The following is a 22,974-nucleotide window of genomic DNA, read 5'->3' as shown; positions in this document are numbered from 1 at the left end:
TGTATTATATGTATAATATATATATATATATATATATATATTTTATATAGCCTATGTGTTTGTGTGTACATAGCATATATATATAGTTAAAAGCAATTGACATTGTTTTTTATTATTAAACGAAAACGTAAACATTCTTCAACTACGAGTTAGGCCCACAAAAACCGAACCAACTAAAAAATAAATAAAGAAAATTAAATAAAAATACACTTTTAAAGACAATTCACACGTTGCTCGTTGATTTATGTGATAATCTCCTCAAACGTATCCTGGTTGCCTGTTTTGTTTTCGAGTCCTGTGACTTTAAGTGTTCCTCCATGCCAGTGACGCACGCAGCTCTGATCCGAGTATATGTCGCAAGTGCATTCTCATTATTTAATCCTTTAAATAAGATTTTGGGTTTGTTTTTTGTTCTCTTGATATTTTAAAGCCCGTAGTGTTGATTTCCAGATGCATCAGTTAGATTGTATCCGTTTCAACTGCCTTCAAACTTACCGCACTCTGACATTTTCATTTTTCTGTATGCATCACCACCATTCCCTCTGTAAACACTATATTCATCCACGAAAAATAGGACTTTCAGTGCTTTTATTGGATTTGCCTGATGTATATTTCATGGAGCCACTAAATCAGCCTGGTCAAAAACTGTATATTTTTTTCCAATAATAGGCCATTCTTAACACACGTAATTCTTCCTTGTGGTTAAGCGGGTTGGAAATAAAATGCACGAATGCAGTTCTACTTATGAATGATACACTTATTATATGCTTTGAAGAAAACACAATTTAGCCGGCTTGCTGACGTAACCTACTGAACCGTGTACATCTTAGATTATAAATAATAAAACTTGTTTAATATAGCGCACCAGCCATTACATGATTGAGGGTTATTTTCAGGATATTTATATATTATAAAATATTTTAAATATAAAATACAATAACATGTAAAAGTAATTATTACATTCCAGTTCTTAAATGTAAACACAGAGAGGAATTTTACAGGATCTTTTCCTTAAGATGGGGAAGCGGATGAATACATAAAGCGCGTCAGCGTGATCTCTTCCTATTGCACATTAGCCCCGCCCACAATTCTTCTTCCACACAGCAGTGCCCATACTTTAATCTGATTGGACGAAAAACACAAAGCTCATGTCTGATTGGGCACATTATCTGTCCATCATAATGCATTACCAGTCATGGTGGATAGGACACTTTGTACATGGAGGTTTTTGACTGTACGGGCTAAATGATAACCCTGAACAGGAGTTAAGGAGTTCACATATTATTATTGACATCTGCTCGCTGTTTTTTATATTCTTGCCTGGTTTGATCTATATTACTCTTCTTTACCTATCGGGCCGTAAAAAACCTGGTGTTTATCGCACAGATGTGGATCTTGTAGCTGCTCCGGGTAAGTCGTTCGTCCAGTCTAGCTGAAGCTCTTACAGTACTGAATTATTGCCGTCACCTCTCAGATTTTTAATATATTTATTATTATTATTTTAGATACCAAAATTCAGGCTCATTCGCGTTCGTGCGCAAACGTACACTGGTTGTTTGTTGTATCATGGTTCTTTTTATTGCATCAAAGTCGCGTCTGAAATCGGAGCTAGTGAGATACGGAGGTTCAGACTAGGCGTTTAAAAAACAACTGGTGACAAGGGAATAATATATAATCCATCATAAGTAAGTTTAATATCATAGATATCTACCTTAGTGCTAGTGGTTTATTAGAAACTGTGACTTACAGGGCCAATATGAACGGTGATCGTTGTTGTGGTGCTTCTGACAAGCTGTCAGATTTAGTCGCTGTCTGAAATGTCAACATGATTTTGATGCAGTCGCACGCATTTCAGTTTACTGTGTAGTGCGCTACATGATAGCATGTGTTATGTGGTGGGACATATAATATGTTATTATTTTTTTGGGTATGTTTGTTGGAATGGAGTGTTTTTTTAGCGCTGAAGCCACTTATCAAGTTTGGTTGATCCTGCTCACAGACTCTAAACAAAAGTTTGGTTTAACCTACGCAGTTCTGCGGCACCACCCTCTCTCTCTCTCTCTCTCTCTCTCTCTCTCTCTCTCTCTCTCTCATAGTCATATGCAATAACAACATGTGTTTTTTTGGTGTATTCGTACTCTTAAAAACTTTCTTCGTTACATTTGCTGGCTCTAAAGTCAAACTTTTGATGCTAAGGACATCCAAATATGATGGTCCCCTTTTGCAAAGAAACTAAAATATAAAATATCTGTTTCTGTAATTGTCTATGTAATTGTATCACTAGAAATCATCAATGAAACATCCATTATTAATCTCATGATATGTCAATTTTGGTACAAAAAAGTAAACTTAATGTGTATTACCTCCTAACACCCCATGCCGGCCTCCGTGAGATCCCCAGAGCCCAGTATTAGAACCCCTGCCTGTCCTAAGACATTCAGAGACGAAATGTCTAAAATGAAAGTGTGACTTCAGTCTCATGAAAATTTGTTAGTTTGAAGTTTGCACAGGCTGAGTTGTAAGTGTGAAGTGCGTTTGTCCTAGACACTTGGCTGTAGTGGAATGTGTGTGTGTGTGTAAAGCTCCAGCTCTCATTATAGGCTGAATCTCATAATGAGCTGAATGTCTAGGTCATGCAGACAGGTACTGTGCTGTTGTGATTCCCAGCAGGGTGTCAGCTCTTCCTCCAGAGACTCAAATGCTGTTATGTCCTCCCACCTGGGGTTCCAACAACAGTCAGAGAGAAAAGGTTCTTCCACGCATTAAAAACCTACCACTGGTGTTTTGAAATGCTTTAAAAAAGTGTTCAGAAAATAACAAGCCTCCTGTGAACAATCATGTTCGTTTTATGAAAAATCGCTGCTTGATAATGGGAGGTAAGATACATGGAAACGATTAGGCGGATGCATTTCGGAAAAGTTTTTTTGGGGGGATTGAACAAGAAACCAAGTTAAGCAAGGCAGGATGATGCAAAACATGGCAGAACAAAAGTAGTGTGATACCTTCATCCTGATCATCTATGGTGATGTTTTCATCAACATGAGGTCAAAATAATGACTATTCATTCTGAGTCTCTTATCTAGTTTCCCACATAAACAAATTTATGACTATACTGTCGCAGTTTTTAGATATCTATCTGTCTGTTTTGTTTTTGATGTGTGTGTTATTACGCACGCTTTCTCATGTGTCAAAGGCCCTCTTGCTGCCTATAAAGCAGGTCTTCACTTTGTTCTCATTGTCTGATTTGTGTAATATTCTTCTGATTATACACCATATCCTGTGGCCACGTTTGAATCAATTTTTCCACTCGAACAGTGTCTCTGGCCTTTCGTCTCCCTCAAAGCATTTGACATAAATGCTTGCTGCATGTAGACCTAACCCAGAATATTCTCTACGTTCACTCAAAAATATCAAACCTGTCTTTTTCTACCCCTCATGTCATTCCAAACTATATTATGTTGTTTATTCTGTGCAACATAAAATAAGGTACTTTGAAGAATGTTTTATGTTGGGGTTTTTTTTTGGGGGGGGGGGGGGGGGGGGGGGGGTCTTATGAATTCCATGCAGGTTTGGAATGACATGTAAATTATGCTAGAAGGTTATTACAATTATTTTGCCCTTGATCAGAGGCATCTGATAATGCCCAACATTTGATGGGAAACAAAACCACTTTAAGGTCACAACGCTGCTGATTGAATTAAGTATTATGGGGAGGGGGGAGCCCTTCCCTGCCCTTTCCACATTCAAAATGGCCTCAGTGTCCTTACTGACCATGTGGCTGTCGGAGTAGGGCACGGTGAAGGGCTGAAGCTCTTCAGAGAGAACACAGCCCTCCTTCCCTGTGTTAATCTCTCCTCCAGCAAGCTCTTAATTGAGCCGCCATCAGCTGATCTAGGGGTTAAACATCAATTAAGGTAATGAGCAGTGTGAAAAGAGACCACTGAAGATGAGGGCAACCTTTTCCCGCTGCAGATGACACGAGATTGGCAGGGGTTTAGACAAGCAATCAGAGTTGCATGTTTTTAAAATGAGCTTTTGAAATGCTAGCTGGCATGTTTAGGCTTTTCAAATTGTGCATTGGTATCTCAATCTATCTCCTATCTATTGGTATATTTGAGAAAGCTATATTGTGATTTAAAATGATAGATTTGAATTATTTCAATGTATCATTTCTTGATTATCGACCATGACATAAATAATAATTGTCTGCCAGTGCATCAATAAATAAAAGTTTAATGACATTTCATGAAAACTTTTTGAATGCACGTTATCTAATGATGATGTTAATGTAATAAGGATTATTAATGAAAGTTATGACAACGTGTTATTGAAGAAAATCTATTCTTTTAGTTGTTTCAAGACCCCATTGTTTCCTTCAGGCTGAATTAATTTGCTAGATTGACTTAAAAGGCAGAACGTTTCTGGACTAGTTTTTGCTGTCCAAAAAAGGTCTAGGGAACAGTGTGGTTACCTCAATGCTGAAGTACTGGTGTCATCTTACTGAGGAGAGAGCAGCTGTATCCCTTATAAAGACCACCACTCATGCACTCACACAAACACATGGGTTAAAAAGACAAACCACCATTCATGCTTTTATTGCCTGAAGAGTCCTAAGGTTTAACCTTTTGAGAATCTCTTCAATGCCTTGGCTATGTGCATATCATAGTGATTTCTACCTCATATTTTTTATGTCCGTTTCACTGCATCAGAGGTAATTGTATGCGTTCACAGTATTCATTACCACACCACAGAGCCATTTTTCATTTTTGTTGTAAGACATAAGCGTGAATAATTGGTTCTCATGTGAACAATCTTTTAATCATTTTATTATGCAAGACACCGAATGCATTATGAGGTAAATAATGAAATTGCTGCCTTTATGATGGTTAACACTTGAATCCTTGATTAATGAATCTAGGCAGCTCAGACATCTGTCATGCTTGGACATTTTCACGCAGTCCCCACGACACTGATTTCCATATCGTGAATCAGACTTATTCGGTTGAGCTCAAAATATGTCATCATCAGTAGTACTGAATTCCTTAAAATTCCCCTTGAGCTAAAATGATGTGTGTTGACCTCATTCTGGCTATGCGGTTAAAAGGATAACAAATGAGAACCTGAAAAATCTAATTTTATTTATTTTTAGTTTGGGATTAATCTATGCGAAGCAAAATTCTAACATAATGCTTCTAAATATGGTGAATGTCTGCTCCTTTCTGAGTGCGTCTGTGTGGATATTTTGGTTCTTGTATGACGGAGGGGTTTAGTCGTCGATTTTATCCACATTACTTTTTTTTCTCTGTGTTTCCTGCTCAATGTAAGTGTTAGCTGATGAATCCAATTGCATAAAACCGCCATGTGTGGAGTTAGTTACCACAGCCATGACCTACATAAGTGAAATGTTGTTTTGATATTCACATGCGTAGCATTTATTTCATGGATGAGGTTCCAGTAACATTTGTTGTTTATTGAATAAATTGCTGTACTTAAAGGGATAGTTCACACGAAAATTAAAATTCTGTCATCATTTACTTACCCTCATGTCATTTCGAACCTGTTCCGACTTTCTCTTTTCTGTAGAGCACAAAAAAAGATTTGTTGTTCTTGTTGTTTTTTGTCCATACAGTGGAAGTCAATGGGGTCCAGTGTTGTTTTGGACCCTATTTACGTTCATTATATGGTCATAATATATGGTCATAAAAGTAATATGTTTTTAAAAATATCTTCTTTACCCATCAGCTATCTGTCAACTTCTGACTCTGTGTGCTTTTTCCTTCCCGAACAAAGCAGAGCACTGTCATCTTGTCAGGTCTCGTCTGGTGTAACCTATGCATACCCGACAGAGATATTTCCCTTGGGAACACACACAAAGTCATTTACTGCAACCTTGTACCTGATTCTGCAGTGTGGTGTAGGAGAAGATAGAATAAGATCCTAATGATTTCAATCCCACGTTCATAAAGAGACAGAGATAACAGGAACTCCTCTTCTGTTCTTCCTGTCAGTAACTGGCTTACTAACGATATACGACCTAACATAGAGATTAGCTCTGCTTCACGGTCAGGGTTATTCAGGATACTTGAATTTAAAAGGGCTTCATCTTTGTAATGAAAATAAAGATCTTTTGAATGAAATCTGAGAGCTTTCTGTCCCTCCATTGAAAGCCTACTCAACTACCACTTTCAAGCCCCAGAAAGGTAGTAAAGACATCATATAAGTAATCCATGTGACTCCAGTGGTTTAACCTCAGTTTTATGAAGCGGCGCGAGTGCTTTGTTAAAAATATTAATCTCTAAAGCGCATGCGTTCACAAGAGCACCACGACGCATGGGTGTTGTTGACGCAAAAGAGCAGACGCGTGAACTTGCGTTGGAGATTAGCCTAATATTTTGTAAATAAAGTGTTAAATTATGTTTATTGTACAAAGAATTCACTTGCATCACTTTAGGTTAAACCACTTGGGTCACATACTTTTATGATGTCCTTACTTCCTTTTTGGGGCTTGAAAGTGGTAGTTGCGTAGGCTATCAATGGAGGGACAGAAAGCTCTCAGATTTCATTGAAAAATTCCTTATTTGTGTTCTGAAGATAAATGGAAATTTTACAGGTTGGGAATGACATGAGGGTGAGTAATTAATGAAAAGACACCTTAATGAAATTCTGTCATCATTTACTCCAATCTCATGTAATTCCAAACCTGTATGACGTTTTGTTCTGGCAAAACAGCAAAGAAGAGATTTTGAAGAATGTTGGTAAACAAACCAAAACACTCAAAATATTTTCATTGATATTTCCTTAAACTCAGACGCGTAACACAGTCAGTAAAAATGTAAATCCACAAAAAATGTGTGCAGCTTTTTACATCCATCATTAATGGCCTGTATTTTTGCAGCACTTAGTAAACACCGATTTTAACCTGTAACAAATGAATGGGATAACAAATTATTTAAAAAAAAATCTCTTAAGTAAAATACGCAGCACAGTGTTGTGTTGCTGTTAGCATGACGAGACAGAACGAACAGGATAACTGGGGCTAACGGGGTTACAGTGGCGTGAGAGCAAGGGTTGGCCATTACTCCAGCACAGCTGAAACAGCAAGCATTGGAGCCAAGTCCTGGAACGTACACCCCTCCATCTCTCATTTCGCTCCTGTTCTCTCTTTCTTACTTCAGCCTTTTGATCTGATTTCTTGCCAATTCTTTCTCTCTTTCTCCCTAACTGTAGATGGGGCCAAGCACTGCAGGTACGTAGGCCCTGTTGGATTCATTAGTATTCTGACTGGGGCTCTATTGTGGCTGTTTGAAGGAAAGTTGAGAAATCTGGCACACTGATTGGGGTGGGACTGAATAGTCATCAGACCAACTTTAGGACCTCACATTCAAACCGTCAGCTACATATTTATATAGAAAAATAGCAAGATTTTGTCAAGATCCCACTGATATTTCATGTTTTTTAAAAATGTTGTAAATGTATGTAGCAAATGAAAAGCAATACAATTATTGACTATATTTTGAGACAAAGGACTTTAAAATGTTTTTCAGTTTTGTTCAAGGTAATTAGAGCAACAGTTACTCAATAACGGAAGAATATGTAAAAGTTTTGTATTTGGTGTATAAGGCGCCCCTGCTGTTGGGTCTAAAGGCACAATAATTAACATGATAATAAATAGCTGGCTGACTTTTGCATTTGTTGACACAACATGGTTAGGTTCAGATTGTAAATTTCATATATTAAGTTTGTTGTCCACCTTAGTGATAATCATCATATTTAAAAATATGCTATTGAGCCTTTAACCCCGTGTGTGGGATAAAAATGCCCACCTTGCCACCTCAAACATTTATAAAAAATTAAACAAAACAAGTCACTTTTATGATTTATTTCCACACCAAATCTGTTTCTCCATCAAAGTTCAATCAAACATTTTTTTTTCTGCAATCATACACTATGGGAGTAGTGTAAAGCTGATTTTCCTTAAGGTGTGCCTTTAGCCCCGTTGTACCCTATATGTTCAGAATTATTTGCTGATAATAAGACGTTAACAAATTCATGAAGTCAATGAACATCATTTAGTAATGCTTTATTTGGCCAATTGAAGCAAAACTAATGCTAAGAGCATTAAAAGTGGGATTTCAGACAGACTAAAGAAATACTTCGTTCATCCAGCATGACTACAACCATAGTCCGTACTTTATTGCCAACAAAGTAGTTTGTTTACAACGATATTTAATGGTCCAAACTTTTCAAATATTTATTTATGCTTCCAACTTTGTAATTTAGCTGACATATGAGTACAGTTCAATATAGATGGTGTGCCTGGGGTGCATGGCCTTAGTAATTGCTGCTTGCAGCTGTATTTCTCGTTATTCTGCTAACATACTTGCTGCTGTCTCTTTCTCTCATGGGGCACTAGAGTTCTATGGCAGTACAGCTGTGGTTCTTGTCTCGGGCCATCTGCACACATTGCCTCCTTCACTCTTGACGCTCAGTATGGCCGATCTCCGCTGTTATAATGGAAGATTGCTGGCTGGCCTCTTCTCATCACAGGAGATGCAGGCAGCAGTATGGAGAGCTGGGAAATATGCCAGAGAGGGAGGAGGGACGGACAGAAAAAAATCCCCTCTTTCTCCTTCCAATGTGACACACTTAGTGTGCGTGTCTTTGAGTGTTTGTGAGTGTTTACTCATGTGAATATGCACACTTCTCTCTGATGGAGCTCTGAAAGCAATTGTTCGCTTGGAACAACAAGGCCCAGTCGGGCCAATCCGATCTGGCCATGAGTTGTTTTGTTTGAAGAGGTGTATAAAATATTACCCTTATGATAATGTTTTATTTTTATGAGTTGGATTTAATTGATTCATTAAATAGCTGTTTTCCTAGCTGTCTCTCAGAGAGAGCTCTTCTTATCTTATCCAATGTTTACGCATCTTTTCCATGATCTGCCTTGAGCGAGGATTTTGTGAATCTTAACCACTACATGTTTTCTTCTGGGGATTACATTCAATGTTTATATTATTCAAATGCTACATACACACTCCTACAGTCCATCTTGAGGGCAGCAGGCAGCACTTTTCTTTCTTCTTTGTCTTCTTCTCATTTTGCTCTTGTACTTTGCAAGTCTTTCTTAAGTGCTTGTTACAGTGCTTTTAAAACGGCTGTTGTTCGTTTATAGTCTACGTTTGAGTTTTAATGTTTTAAGAGACTTTTTAGACTTCTATTGACTTCTTGGTGCATTAAAAGACACATTAAAATGTGGTGCTTGTATTCGAAAACTGGGATGCCTGATACACCACTGGAAAAAAAACAGTAATATTGTGCAATATTATTATAATTTAAAAGAATTTCATTATTAAAATAATTAATATAATTATATAATTATAATAATTAATAAAATAATTATTCCTGTGTTTGCAACATCATTACTTCAGTCTTCAGTGACACATGGTCCTTCAGAAATCAATCTAATTTGCTGTTTGCTATATTAATGTTCAAAAACTCATACTTTTTTCAGGATTCTTTGATAAATAGAACATTCCAAAGGACAGCATATGTTGAAATAGAAATTTGGCACATTGTAAATGTATTTACTGTTCATCAATTTAAGTGATCGACAGTAAACTTTTTTACATTTCAGTCACTTATTAACATTTAGATCACCATCTTTCAAAGGGATATTGAAATATTATTGTAAATATTTAATCCCTTAATCACTATATCTCTATCACTATAACTCTCTTGACGTATACTATTGGTTCCAGCGCTCTTAACGCTGGAATGAGATGCTGTGTGCATGTAACCAGTAATTTTTATTTTGCTTTATGTATATATAATTAGGATTGGGAATCAAAAATCGATTCCAAATCTGGAATTTGATACTTGTTATTAAATAAAAATTTTGATTTTGCTTATTGATTCCTGTGTGCACATTTTAATGCAGTTTTAAACCATTCAGACGCAAGCAGACGCAAAAGAGAACTCAATTCGGCACTTGTGCGCTGTTTTTGTGCTGTGTACATCAGAGCGCACACACAAAAAGCGCATCGCTCATATAGTGCACTAATACTGAATTGAGTTATCTCAAGAACTGAAAGAAAACGCATGTGTAACCATATATGGGATCCGTGCATCAGTTCTTAAAGTGACAGCAGGCTAATAAGTGTCATTAATAATTACATTACAAAAATACGATGTTGTTCATGGTATTCAGCTGCAAAATAATGTTTTTCAGAAAGACAACAAATATGTTTGATATCTAAATGTTTGACTTTTCGTCTCAACCGATAAGTATTATAGATTCATAATGTCGGCTATAACATGAAATATAATCGGTTTGATCCAAAACAAAACCTGTTTGTCTCTGCTCTGACAGATCTTACCTTTATTTTCTTCCTTAAATGGTTGCCTAAATTACATTTATTAAAGAAACAAAAACCATTTTCAGTTACTGAGTGAAACTAAAAAAGTACTTCAGAAGGCTGGGATGGCAGACCCACGTGACTCTGTTGCCATCTGCATCTACATTTTGCTTGCTGCTTACACAGTGAATAGAAACATTTGCTGATGTTATCAAAGACTCAGACAGAACAAGGAGATTCGCTCCGCTGAGGAAACCAAGAGGAAGAGCGAGGGAGACGGGGGAGGCCGCCATCAGAAATAAATAAGCTGCGGTGGAGGAAGGGTTTATCACAGTTCCTGTGCGGTACAAACAGGTGTGCCTGTAAGTGTGTGTGTTTGATTCGAAGGTTAAAAAATTCAGGATGAGAAGAACAAGGGCTGTTGAGGGGATGTATAGAGTTGAAGAGGCTGTCCCCTTCCCACCTGTAGCCTGTCAGCTGTTGCCTGTTGAACCGTCAGCTGTTTCTGAGAAGCGCGTGTGTGTGTGTGTGTGTGTGTGTTTAAGAGAATAAGTTCCTTTGAGTGTTCAGCAGGATGGCAGAAACTGTGTGTGTGGGCCACTTCTCTCATGTTAAATGCATGTTTAAAAAAAACATGAACTTGTTTTTATTTTTTGAACACCTGAGCCCCATCACTCCTCGTCCTCCAAAACATTGTAGAAAGAAGACATCACCTCTTACTTATGACTGATGACTCTTTGTCAGTAATGGCCCAGACGTCTAGTCATGTCCTTGATTGGTTTAGACTATGATCTGTCTAGCACGTGGAAAGCTGCAATGATATCAGCTAGGCATGACATTTACATTACATTTACATTTATTCATTTAGCAGACACTTTTATCCAACAAATGAGAACAATAGCAGTTAAACTAACAGTAGGAAAACAATATGCAAGTGCTGTGACCCTTCTCAGTTTAATCTAACACAGTACATGTAATTTAAAAAAAAAAAAAATTATATTAAAAAAAAAAAAAATATATATATATATATATATATATATATATATATATATATATTTAAATAGAAGAGAAGAGAAAGTGTTAGTGGATCAAGTGCTGCCGAAAAAGATCTTCAGCCGTTTCTTGAAAATGGCTTCGGACTCAGCAGCTCTGGTTGACTTAGGCAGGTCATTCCACCAGCAGGGAACAGTCATGGTAAAGGTCAGAGAAAGAGATTTTGTGCCTCTTTGAGATGGCACCACAAGACGACATTCGCTTGCAGAGCGCAAGTTTCTGGATGGCACATAATTCTGAAGTAATGAGTTTAGGTAAAGGGGAGCAGAGCCAGTGGTTGTTCTGTAGGCAAACGTCAGTGACTTGAATTTGATGCGAGCGGTAACTGGCAACCAGTGCAATATTGTGAGGAGTGGAGTGACGTGTGCTCTCTTCGGCTCGTTAAAGACCACTCCGGCTGCAGCATTTTGGATCAGCTGCAGAGGTTTGACAGTGCAGGCTGGAAGACCAGCCAGGAGAGCATTACAATAGTCCAGTCTGGATAGAACAAGTGCTTGGACAAGGAGTTGTGTAGCATGCTGTGATAGGAAGTGCCTGATCCTCCTAATGTTGTACAAGGCAAATCTGCAGGACCGGGCAGTTCTAGCAATGTGCTTGAATGCATGAGTGATATATTGATATATATTGAGTTATCAACCGGTATTCGAGAATTTTTACATTTATTGATAAGAGTCGATGTTGTCGATTGAATTGCTCATTTCCTCTATTTTTACAGTTATATTACCTTTTTTTGATCATCTAATGCTTACTTAAAGCTAATTTTTTAAAATGCTAATAATATAATAGGCTAACATTTTTAAATATAATAGTTAGCAAATCTCAAAATCCATATTGTAAATAACATCTTGTGATAACGATGCATTTGTAGAGATTGATTTGAGATTTTTCTGTTACTTTTAATAAATTTGGACATAATAGTATAATTTTGGTACCACGTTACAGCAAGGATTCCTTTGTTAACATTAGTTAATATGAACTAACAATGAAAAATATTTCTAAAGAGTTTATTACATTATTAAAATCAAAAGTGGGATCTGTTAATATCATTTAATGGACCTGAGCTAAAACGAACTAACAACGAACAGTTGTATTTTTATTAAATATTATTATTAAATATGAATTAACAAAGATAATAGATTCTGTAACACATGTATTGTAGGCCACTTAAGTAACTAATGTTAATTAATAGGACCTTATTGTAAAGTGTTATCAGAATTGTAATATTGGTTATCAACTGTAACATAGAATAATAATTTTAAACATAATTATCAGCATATCACTTCAGACAGAATTTTAATATCGTTGCTAATATGAATAATTATAGGAATATAGACGGTAAAACGGGTAAATAAAAACGGTTCAACTTTAAGGATTTAATTGGGATTGCACATTTACATTTGCAAGCACATTTACACCTTCATTTAATGTGGTCAGAATCTTTCTCAGGCCACCTCCAAATTTCATTGATCAGATCACAGAAAATGCGTGTTAATATACCAGGTGTAAATGGGACCATAGAGAACTGTGAATGGGCTCTTTTGATTTGAGCTAGTGAGCAAACACCTAGCAACTCTTTTGTAACTTGCTACAAAACCCTTAGCACCTCAATAGCAATGCCTTGACAACATTCTAAAATTCTGTTGGCAAGTTTTACAAAATTTGGCTTGAAAATGCATTTTTAGGGCATAATATTGTCTATATTCCTTCACGTTTCAGATGTTGTTTTACTGTGAAAATCTTATTCCAAATCTTTTACTGATTTGGAATAATGGTTTAGCATGAATTTTGGCTTGTGCCTGTTCAAGATTTGTTTGAAGGGTCAGAGGAAATGATTTCATATTGTGGCAACATCTTCTCGTGTGGCATGCTGAAGGGGCTTAGGCAAAGACAACGCAGGTTGCGTTGTCAGTTAGGAATCATCTAGCTTCTCTTGAACTTTCCCCTTTAGCTGTGACCGTCTGTCTAGGCTGGGAGATAACATGTTTCTTTAAATTACTGAGCATTTAGAGATGACAAAAGGGTGGAAGATTCTTTTCAGCACATTGCTCGTATACCAGGGCATGAGAACATAATGTATTTTATTTCTCAGATGGATCAGTTGGATAATTTGTCACTGAGGGCCACTGAAATGTTAAAGTACGTCTAGATGAAGATCGTAACATTGACATTTGTGTGCAGTAACAGTCCTCAACTCAAGTAATTTGAATCGGACAGGCCTTGTACTGTTATTTGGTCTGGTTGGTTAAAAGGCCACAAGCACGCAGCTGTTCCTGGTATGGGAATCTTTTTATGACAGTGCGTTTTTGTGAAAGGGGATATGGAAAGACGTGATGGAGTAAGTTTTTCATCCCAGACCTCATACATGGAACTAAAAATACCCTGAAAATCACCCTTCTTCCTGATTTTGTGTTAATACAGTTGGATTTGTATGGTGATACGCAAATAGGGGAAATGAAACACTATTTGCTCATATCCTGTGTTAAATCTTCTTTGGTTCATATTGTGGAGCATTTAAAATAAGTTGACACTGAATGAAAATTAGTTGTTCCATAAGAGAATTAATGAACAATTTAAAAATAATTAGGTTTATTAAAAATAAGCAATTCAATAAAAGTCCTACCAACCTTTTTACAATTTAACAGATCAATTTTTATTTTTAAATGTACTAAAAAAAATTTTTTTTCCTTAAAATAATTTTTCCTTACTTTTTTTAGTGTCTTACATTTTTCTTAGAATTTGCATTTTGCAACATGCAGCAAATGATGGAAACAGGATCTTAGTAGACTGATGACCAGTCAATGGTTTTTGTTGTTTTAGCAGTTGTGTTCTCTTGATTTTGGCTTGGGTGTGTTGCGTTTAAGATGTTTGTATATTTTCTCTTACTTATGGCAGATTTCCAGCTTGATATAGCATAGGGAGGGTTTAATTTCCCCCATTCTCTTATCCAAAACATTTATCCATATTAGTTACTCTTTGTGGGAAACCACAGTGTCCAGACCTCCCTCTCAACCCGTAACATTCTCAGTGCCATAGCGTGATTTGTGCCCAAAATGTTTTTGTCCCTCCCATTGGAAACTCATTGACATTGCAGTTTTACAAACCCATGACCTTTGCATTCCCACACCCCCCTGAAAACCCTTCTGAGATTTTGAGGTCAGGAAAGGGCGAATCTTCAGTTTTTTTTTCTTGGGGAAACCGTTATTGTTCTCTCAAAAAGACTGTAGGCTGTAAAAATAAAACCCTAATTATGTGTTAAGTTTTCCGTACTAAATGTAGAGCTACCGTTCAGGATTTTTTTTGGAAAAAGCTCCAGCGTGGGCTGTCGCCTGCAGCAGCTTTGGACCCAAAAAGTTTCATTTCCTACAGCTGTGACAGCATAGATGTCGCAAGGGGGTGTCGGAACAAAAGGTGTGTAGGCAACTGCCACGACATTTAACACACACATGTACAGGCAGGAGAACAGAGGATCTGACATACTGACAAGCGTCCCAATCCTGACACCCATCCACCCTCTCGATTACATCCAAAGACACTGATGGATTGAAGGCAGTTGCTAAAGGCATATTAGGGCAAAGGGTGAGGGTGGGGGGGTCTGAGAGGAGGGCTGGGGGTCTGAGCGCTAAGCATTAGAAGCTCATTGCTGAACTGGTCTCCACTGTCAGCCAGGCACAGGTCACGGGACGAGCAATGCTGTAGTCCACTTGGATTGTATTTGTTGCTTGATCAAGTCAATGCAGAGCAACTTTGGGCTCATGAGACTGTGAGGATCGAATCTTGAGGCTTTTTGCTCATCTCTACTTATAAGGGGTAAGAAGGAGCTGAATGTGATACCAATAACGCTCCTTTAAGCTTGTGTGATGTAAAGATTAATTTACTATAGTTTCATACTTGGACGCTTTAGTTGTGTCGCATTCATTTGTTTTTTTGCGGAAACTGGAGCAGTAATGTCCTGAAATAATTGACTAGGTTGTTTTTCAGATTTGAATATTCCGTAAACGTCACTAAGAGATCAGGTTGGCTTGAACAATGTATTGCCTTCAGGGTATTTCCGAGCGTTGAAGAGTGGTGTGGTGTGACAGGACCATGTGCTGTACTGCATGACAGCTTCACTCTACACGCAGAGCAGTTCACATCTCTGTCTGCCTCTCTCAATCTCTTTCTTTTGCTTTTAGTGCATTCCTTCCTTTCAGGTGTGTTTGAATAGGAATTCAGTTGCATTTTGTTATACTGTTTAATGATTTCAACAGCAGTTTCTGTCTTAGCCCATAAAAACAAATACACTACTGTTCAAAAAGTTTGTGGTTAGTAGTACCCTTAAAAAAAAAAGGTTCAGCTTGGAACCGAGACATTAAATTGTTCGAAAGTGACTCTAAAGACATTTTTTTATAATGACATTGAAATAGCAGACAGGGATAAAAATGAGATTTGGAAGTACAGCTGGACCAATTTTAAAAAATTTTTTTTACCTTTATTCACATTTAACTAGTTATTGTTTCTTTTAATTATCTGTAAATCACATAATTTGGTAGGTCTCCTAAAGAACCCCCAAAAATTATTTACTGGTAAAGTAACTTATTTAATATTTTTGGGGGGGGATAATAATTGAACTTTTCAAATAAAATCAGTTAATTTTAAGATGAGACTTGTATAGACATAGACAAACACAAAGGTGATCTCATATGTAAATATTTACAAGAAAGAATGTATGTATGTTTATTGTTGTGAGTGTTGTGGCGTATCAGATTATTATCTCGTTTTCAGGCATAACTTCTCTTTCACCCTTGAGCTTTTCCACAGAAACAAGAATAACATATTTTCCTTGTTTAGCATGTCTTCTGATTGTGATTTTGATATATTACTGAATCAACAAGCTTATCGTTTGTTTGAAAAAAAAACAAAACATTTGTTTTGTTGTGTAACCAACCGCTTGCATGACATGGTCATGACGAACCGCTGGCAACACACCCTGCTTTCCAATTGTCACATTGATGTCACATTGATGTCACCAACATTAGGCTGCAACGGAAGGTGTGTGCGTCTCCAAGACCTTTAGTGGTGGATGGGGGTCATGGTGGGTGAGAAGGGTAAGGATTTACTTGACCCCAGAAAAGTATGTTAGCCTGCATGTTGGTATTTGGAGACCCATGCAGAGTTTTGTAGCAAGATGCACTCGAGTCTGTTCGCCTGTGTGGCAGTACTGTAAACTGACAAGTTTGACCACATTGTCCACACTGATGATGGAAACGATAAGCTGGTGTAAACAACACACTATAGTACTGAAGACAACACACCAGACAAATGTGTTACTTCTGTCCATGTATTTAGTTTGTCAAATGAGTCTGACTGACTGACACCCAAAAAAAACACATTTTTAGGGCTGAAAGTGGTAATCTAGCATTGTAGTTTGCTTTCAGAGTTGACAGGACGACAGCAGCAGTGTGATTCACAAGACCACGGATCCATTACACCCCTCCCCCTGAAATGCTGTCCTTGCAGTGCTCTACCTACCGCCTCCCCCACCTTAGGGATTGGGTTACGCTTGTGGTTTGGCAGACATTACGCCACCCATCTCCTTGCTCTTGGAGAAGTTCCAGTGACGGCTCTCAGCATAGAACGCCACCGTATCATCAGTATACGTTGTGTACTGGACAAACGGCTGTGTTGAAAAACAGAAATCATGCGCTGCGGTCAGCAGCCGAGTAGCCATATTGGACAGGGTGAGTTCCTGCCGTGCGGGGAGGTTGAGTCAACAGGCTGGAAATATCCTGCAGTTGGTGCTGGCAGTACTACCCCAAGGTTGGAGTAAATCCTCACAGGGCTCCATTTTTGCCCCAGTTTAGCCACAGCTAGTGTTTTGAACAGCACTTGGCTCAAAAAACCTGTGAGGGTGTCTCTTGAAAACATCTTTTCTCCAAGCTTGTTTTTTTTTGTTGTCTTTTTTTGTGAATCATATAGCTAATAAGCTTGCTTTGATTTCCTCCGCTCCAGTACAATTTTGGGAATTGAGCTTAAAGTCAACATGAAATGGTATTTTGCTTTCATGATAAGAGATGCACCGATATTAACGTCCTGGCTGATAGTAATGCGCCGATAATTAGTTTCATTTTATGGCAGATAAATGGTCAGATTTTTTGCTGATAAATGGCCAGTATTAAAGTTCTATGCTATTTTGTCAAAATTACTTACAAATAAAAAACACACACACAAAAATTAAGTGAATTTGAAAAAAGGATATTCATTTTGAGATTTGCTAAAGATTATACTTAACAGTGTTATCACATTATTAGTATTTTTGAAGATTTTTAAAGATTCATTTGACTGATATTGAAGCTAATAACAGCTGATAACTGATATGGTACCAAAATACTGTCCATCCCTATCTGTCATGTGATTAATTTCCAATATTTTGATTGACAAATTTCTACTGACAACTTTGGCAATGGATTGGAAACAATTAAATGTTTTGTCAAATAAATGTACATTTCAATAAGTTTGTGAAATTAAACTTTCACTTCACACATATATTGTAGTCTATTGGTTCTTTCCAGAAAGCGGTTGTTGATATATCGGTTATCATTCACATCCATTATACTTTACATTTTAGTGTCACAGCATATCAGGCGCCCATCGGCACGCTTGGCTTTCTTCCTCAGTACGAAATGTCCATGGGACTGCTTTTTGTTTATTGGCCATGGGACTGTTAAGATATTGCCGCCAGTGACAGAGCTGTGGTCATGGGGCATTTTGTGTAGCGGCAATGTACGGAAACTATAAATGGCCGAATTAAACAACTCCCTGTCCCAGTCGGTGACCTCCCGCTCTGTGCTGGGAAGGTGATGGATTTCTCAGCACAGCTTTGGACCTGGTCCAAGCCCAGTTCTGGCACGGTCTCTTATCTCCAAGCCCCAGGCCACTCTGCCTCTAGTTACAGGCAGGGATAACAAAACTGGACTCTCTCACACACACCCCGTGGAGGAGATATGCTTACACACGCATACGCGCTCACGCAGAATACCATATGCCCACACATGGACGAGGGCAGCGTGCGCTTATCCCAGCGGACCTCTGGTACTTCAGAGTCCTTGCAAGAATCAGTGCTGTCCAAGCGTGTGGGGCTGAGTTGCTCGAAGATGGAGGATTAATCTATATAGTGAAAGGTCATCAACTCGTGACTTTTTTTCTCTCTTGGGTTCTTCTTCACTAGCAGCGTGTGTCTTTGTACGTGTTTACACCAAGGTGTTTTTTCGCTTGTTTGCAGGCCTGTGTAAATGTTGTTTTGCTTGTGTTGCACGCTGAAGCTTGGTTCCGCAGGATTTCCTCAGTGGTATGAGCAAAGCCGCAACTCAAAATTATAACACCTTCCCCTGTATGTGTGTGTGTGACAGCTGCATCTTACAACAGCTCACCTCTGTCCGCTGAAAGCAGTGAGAAATTACATCTGCTGACATGTGTGTGTGTGGTGTGTGTGTGCACTCATGTGCATAAATGTGTGTGTGTGTATTTATTGTACATCAGTTTTTTTTTTCATAAGCGTGATTAATTTTCAAGATAAGACGTTTTTTGTCTCTGTTGCAGGGGGTTCCCCTAGTATTGAAAACAGAAACGAACTGATGTTTTATCTGTTACCTTCTTTGTTTTTCTTTATTGTTTATTTGTGGTGCTTAATGTTCATATTTGGGGTAGAAATCTGAACAAACCCCAAACCCTAAGTATTAAACTTTGCCATGTAACCTGCCCCACACCATATGTGCTACAAACTTCAATGATACTTCAAATCGTGCAGCTTGAGTAGTGCTTTAATTTTTCTCAGCAATCAGACAGAATTTTCACCTGGCATATGATAAACCACATTAAAAAAAGTTCATGGACTTTCTGAAGTAGTAACCCATGCAGTATCTGGACTCTATTGACTTGTAGCACATCCTAGCAACCGCATTGCAAGGTGCTAAAAACCACATAGGTCACCTTAACACTGTGTCATTGTGGTAGTAAGTGTTGCTCGAGCAAACACCGCTAATTTATCCTGAGAAGAGGTAAGGATGTTGTTAATTCAGTCGTACCATCAAATTTTTTTTTTGTCTTCACAAAATTTTATGCAGATTGTATTTTACATATTTACCATAAAAAAACCTAATGTCGTGCATAGAATCACATATTCTAATAATTTATGATTCATGTATTTTATTTAATTAATTAATTTATTTATTTGAATAATTTCTTGATTGTTTTATTTTATATGAGTTAAAAATTATTCCATTAAATTAGATATTTAATTAATGTATTAAATTAACTTTGACAGTAATACATTTTCCCCCTAGTTTTTTTGTGGACACCCTAGCACCCTTTAGTAGGCCCCAGGGCCCCAGTTTGAAAACCCCTTGATTAAAAAATGAATTGATCAATTAACAGCACTATCAAACAGTACTTCATGATTTCTCTGCGGTTAGAGAGTCTGACTGTGAGGAACCGCAGTCTGAGGATACTTTCCAGGTCCCTCATGAAGCAACTGAGATCAGAGCTGGGAATTAGCCCCTCTCAGCGCTCACAGGGTGAAAGGTCAAACTCCAACTCTCATTGCAGATAAAGAAGTCTTTTCATGTGTCGGCCCCACAGACCAAAACACACGAACTCCGAGTTGCTTTGAACTAAAGCCTGCACTGCTGATGGCCTGCCGCGGAAACCTTTCCTGTTGACACTTCCTCTCCATTTGGAGGCAAAAATCTCACGTAAAAATGCGCACACACACACACACACACACCACTCAGTGTTTTACTGTGAAAGAAGTGATGAAGATATGAGCTAGTGCGTTCTGACCTTTTCTGTTGGAACAAATAAAAAGTATAGTGAATATGTAATCCTGGATGTCTTTCTCAGTTGTTTGTCATGAAATAAGAACACTGAAGTTCAAGCAGTCCAGGGCTTTTCTTTCTTTAGTTTACGTCCTTTTTATTATCTCTGATGAGCGACATACCAAAAGTCATTCATTTCCAGTGGAGAGCCAGAGTCAGTTGAGCTTCGGTTGCGTTGAAATTTGAACTTTTGTAGCTAGATTGAATGCGACTGCCAGACTATTATGGTAATAGTTTTATGATTATTGCAAATTTTCTTCAGGTTGATTTGCTCTAATAAACCTATTGTATGTTTTTCTTTCGATTCAACTTATTGGCGGTTATGTATTTTGTGTGGATATGGATATTTCCTTTATTCGTTCATTTTAACATGATTTAACGTGATTTTGTGAAGGGTAATGGCTGCTTCACCATTTTGAAAGTTTAGTGCGACTGCCACTAGGCGTCGAAAAGCATCAATATCGGAGATGTAGATGAATATCACAGTTAAAAGGTGGTTTTAACAATGAAGTGTATGATTCCTGTACACGTCTTCCTTTTAACAAACATTCCTTGTGCTTTTTCCGTGCAGCCATCCACCTTGCCATTGTTCAAATGCCATAACTACGCCTTTATGGGGCAAAAAAATTCAGTAATTTTTGTTGTTGTTTTATTCAGTTTACTTGCGATGTAATGGATAATATTAATTTCTTGTCTGTTGCTCAGACAGAATAAATAGCCCATGAGAGTTGCTACTTTTGCCTTCTCACGGTGCCATCGGCCAATCAGAATTGTTATGATATAATTTTAACATGTTAAATGGCTCGAACAAACGGCAAACCTTTAAAAGTGTTTACTTTACCAGAAGGAATTTGTTTGGCAGGAACAAGGTGGAAGAGCTTTTCCAGTTGCTCTTTTTGCAGTTTTTAAAGTGCTTCTTCTGGACTGTAACTCTGGACTACACTTATTCAAGACGCCTAAAATTGACATTAAGTCTGGGCTGAGGGGTGAAATTTGTGCTTTGTGCTGATATTTATTGCATGAAAGGTGGCAAGGAAATCACAACTCGTAATTCAAGTTGTTCAAACTCAAATTGCACACTTAAGATTGTCTCTGAGCATGTGCACTCTGACCCTGAAAAGGGGAAATGAGGAAGTTTGCAGGCCTTCCTGATCAGGGAGTGTGCTTATGTCAGCAGTCATGTGTTTATGTGTGAGCGTGAGTGTGTACAGTCTCGATGTATATATAGAATTCTGTTTTAAGCCCTGGGTTGTTTTTTAATCGAAGGCAGAGATAATAATAGCATGTTTTAAAATTATCTTGCCCCATATGACAATTCTTAGGCAGCAGTAAATTTATTCATGCAGCCATTCATTCATACACGCACACAAACAAACTTGTGCCGTCACGCTTCAAGGCATCTGTTCTCACTGTTTTTTTCTACATGTTTTTTTTTAAATTATTATTATTATTATAAAGTGAAAAATGACTTAACCTTCAAACGCAGCTAAATACCCATGTTGACTAAACGGCTAAAAGGGTGACTTATTTGCGAGAGAACACTGAGAGACCTGTTGGGTGAAACACTCAAGCACAGAGACACTTCGGCAGGTGTTTTTCTGCAGGTGAAGATGCTTTAGATCTGTAAGCGACATCAGCGTCAGCGGTTTGTGAACGAGAACACATAATCAGGCTCTATCAGGTTGCAGAAAGGGTTTTTGCCCATATATGTGGATGTCAAGCTATGTGTGGATTGGGGGAAACCCAGCTATGGTGGAGTTGAGGTTTGCCTATTCTGTCCAGGCAAATCTTTACAAGGGTTCTCATGTGGAATTAACAAAATCTGGTTAATATCTTTTTCTAGTATTTAATTAGTTCTGAAGTAGTGTTCAGCTAGAAATTACTCGTGGTGAGTCCAATCTCTATAAAATCGAGAAAAAAGAATGGAAATTTACTAACTAGACAGTGTGGGAATCCTAAAGTTTGGAGACTTGACAATTGGAGGCTTGAAATTCACCCTTTGCTAAAATATGGGGGTGAGTGACAGAATAATCACAGACCACAGGAATATTTGACAAGCTTACCAGTTAAGGTTTTGTGTTAGAAATTAAGAATCTTTAATCAAGACTTTTTATCATAAAAGTACAGGAGCAGGTAGCAGAATGTGAGAGAAAAATTTTGCTGCACTTTACTGGGCTGTTAATTTAGTACAATTAATTCAATATTACAAATATTGTTATACATCACCATTAAAAAGTTTGGGGTCAGTAAGATTGAAATTCATACTTTTATTCAGCAAGAATTCATTAAATTTAGCAAAAGTTACAGTAAATAAATCTACAGTGTTGCAAAAGATTTCTATTTTAAATAAATACTGTTTGTTTGAACTTTCTATTCATCAAAGTATCTTGATTTTTTTTTTTTTTATCATGTACTACTTAGAAATATAAGGCAGCAGAACTGTTTTCAACATTGATAATAATAAGAAAGATTACATTTTTGAGCACCAAATCAGAATATTAGAATGTTTTCTGAAGGATCATGTGACAGAAGACTGAAATGATGACAGCTTTGCCATCACAGGAATAAATTGCATATTAAAATAGAAAACAGTTTATTTTATTGTAATGACATTTCACAATATTACTATTTTTTAATTTAAAAATATAGCCTTGGTGAGCATAAGAGACTTCTTTGAAAAACATTTAAAAATCTTACTGACTTCAAGCTGTAGTGCA

General features: G+C 37.5%; 1 protein-coding gene across 42 annotated transcripts in view; it reads left to right on the top strand.

Annotated features, from left to right (window-relative positions):
- Nucleotides 1-1,180: 1,180 nt before the first annotated feature.
- The window catches only part of mef2d (myocyte enhancer factor 2d), a 56,674-nt gene continuing 34,880 nt past the window's right edge, over nucleotides 1,181-22,974 (top strand). For 13 of the 42 annotated variants that reach the window (XM_077214989.1, XM_077214877.1, XM_077214846.1 and 10 more), the window contains exon 1: nucleotides 1,181-1,410. The gene's annotated coding sequence lies outside the window, so the exon portion shown is untranslated. Of the gene's footprint in view, nucleotides 1,411-14,847; nucleotides 15,216-22,974 lie in introns of those variants that run through there. The other 29 variants (XM_077214999.1, XM_077214714.1, XM_077214647.1 and 26 more) reach the window with 10 other exon arrangements.

The sequence above is a fragment of the Siphateles boraxobius genome, unplaced genomic scaffold, assembly GCF_051911475.1.
Source record: "Siphateles boraxobius isolate OS27281-9 unplaced genomic scaffold, OSU_SipBor_1 12, whole genome shotgun sequence".
NCBI lineage: Eukaryota > Metazoa > Chordata > Actinopteri > Cypriniformes > Leuciscidae > Siphateles > Siphateles boraxobius.
The sequence above is the reverse complement of the archived record's forward strand: the minus strand, read 5'-3'. Positions and strand labels throughout refer to the sequence as shown.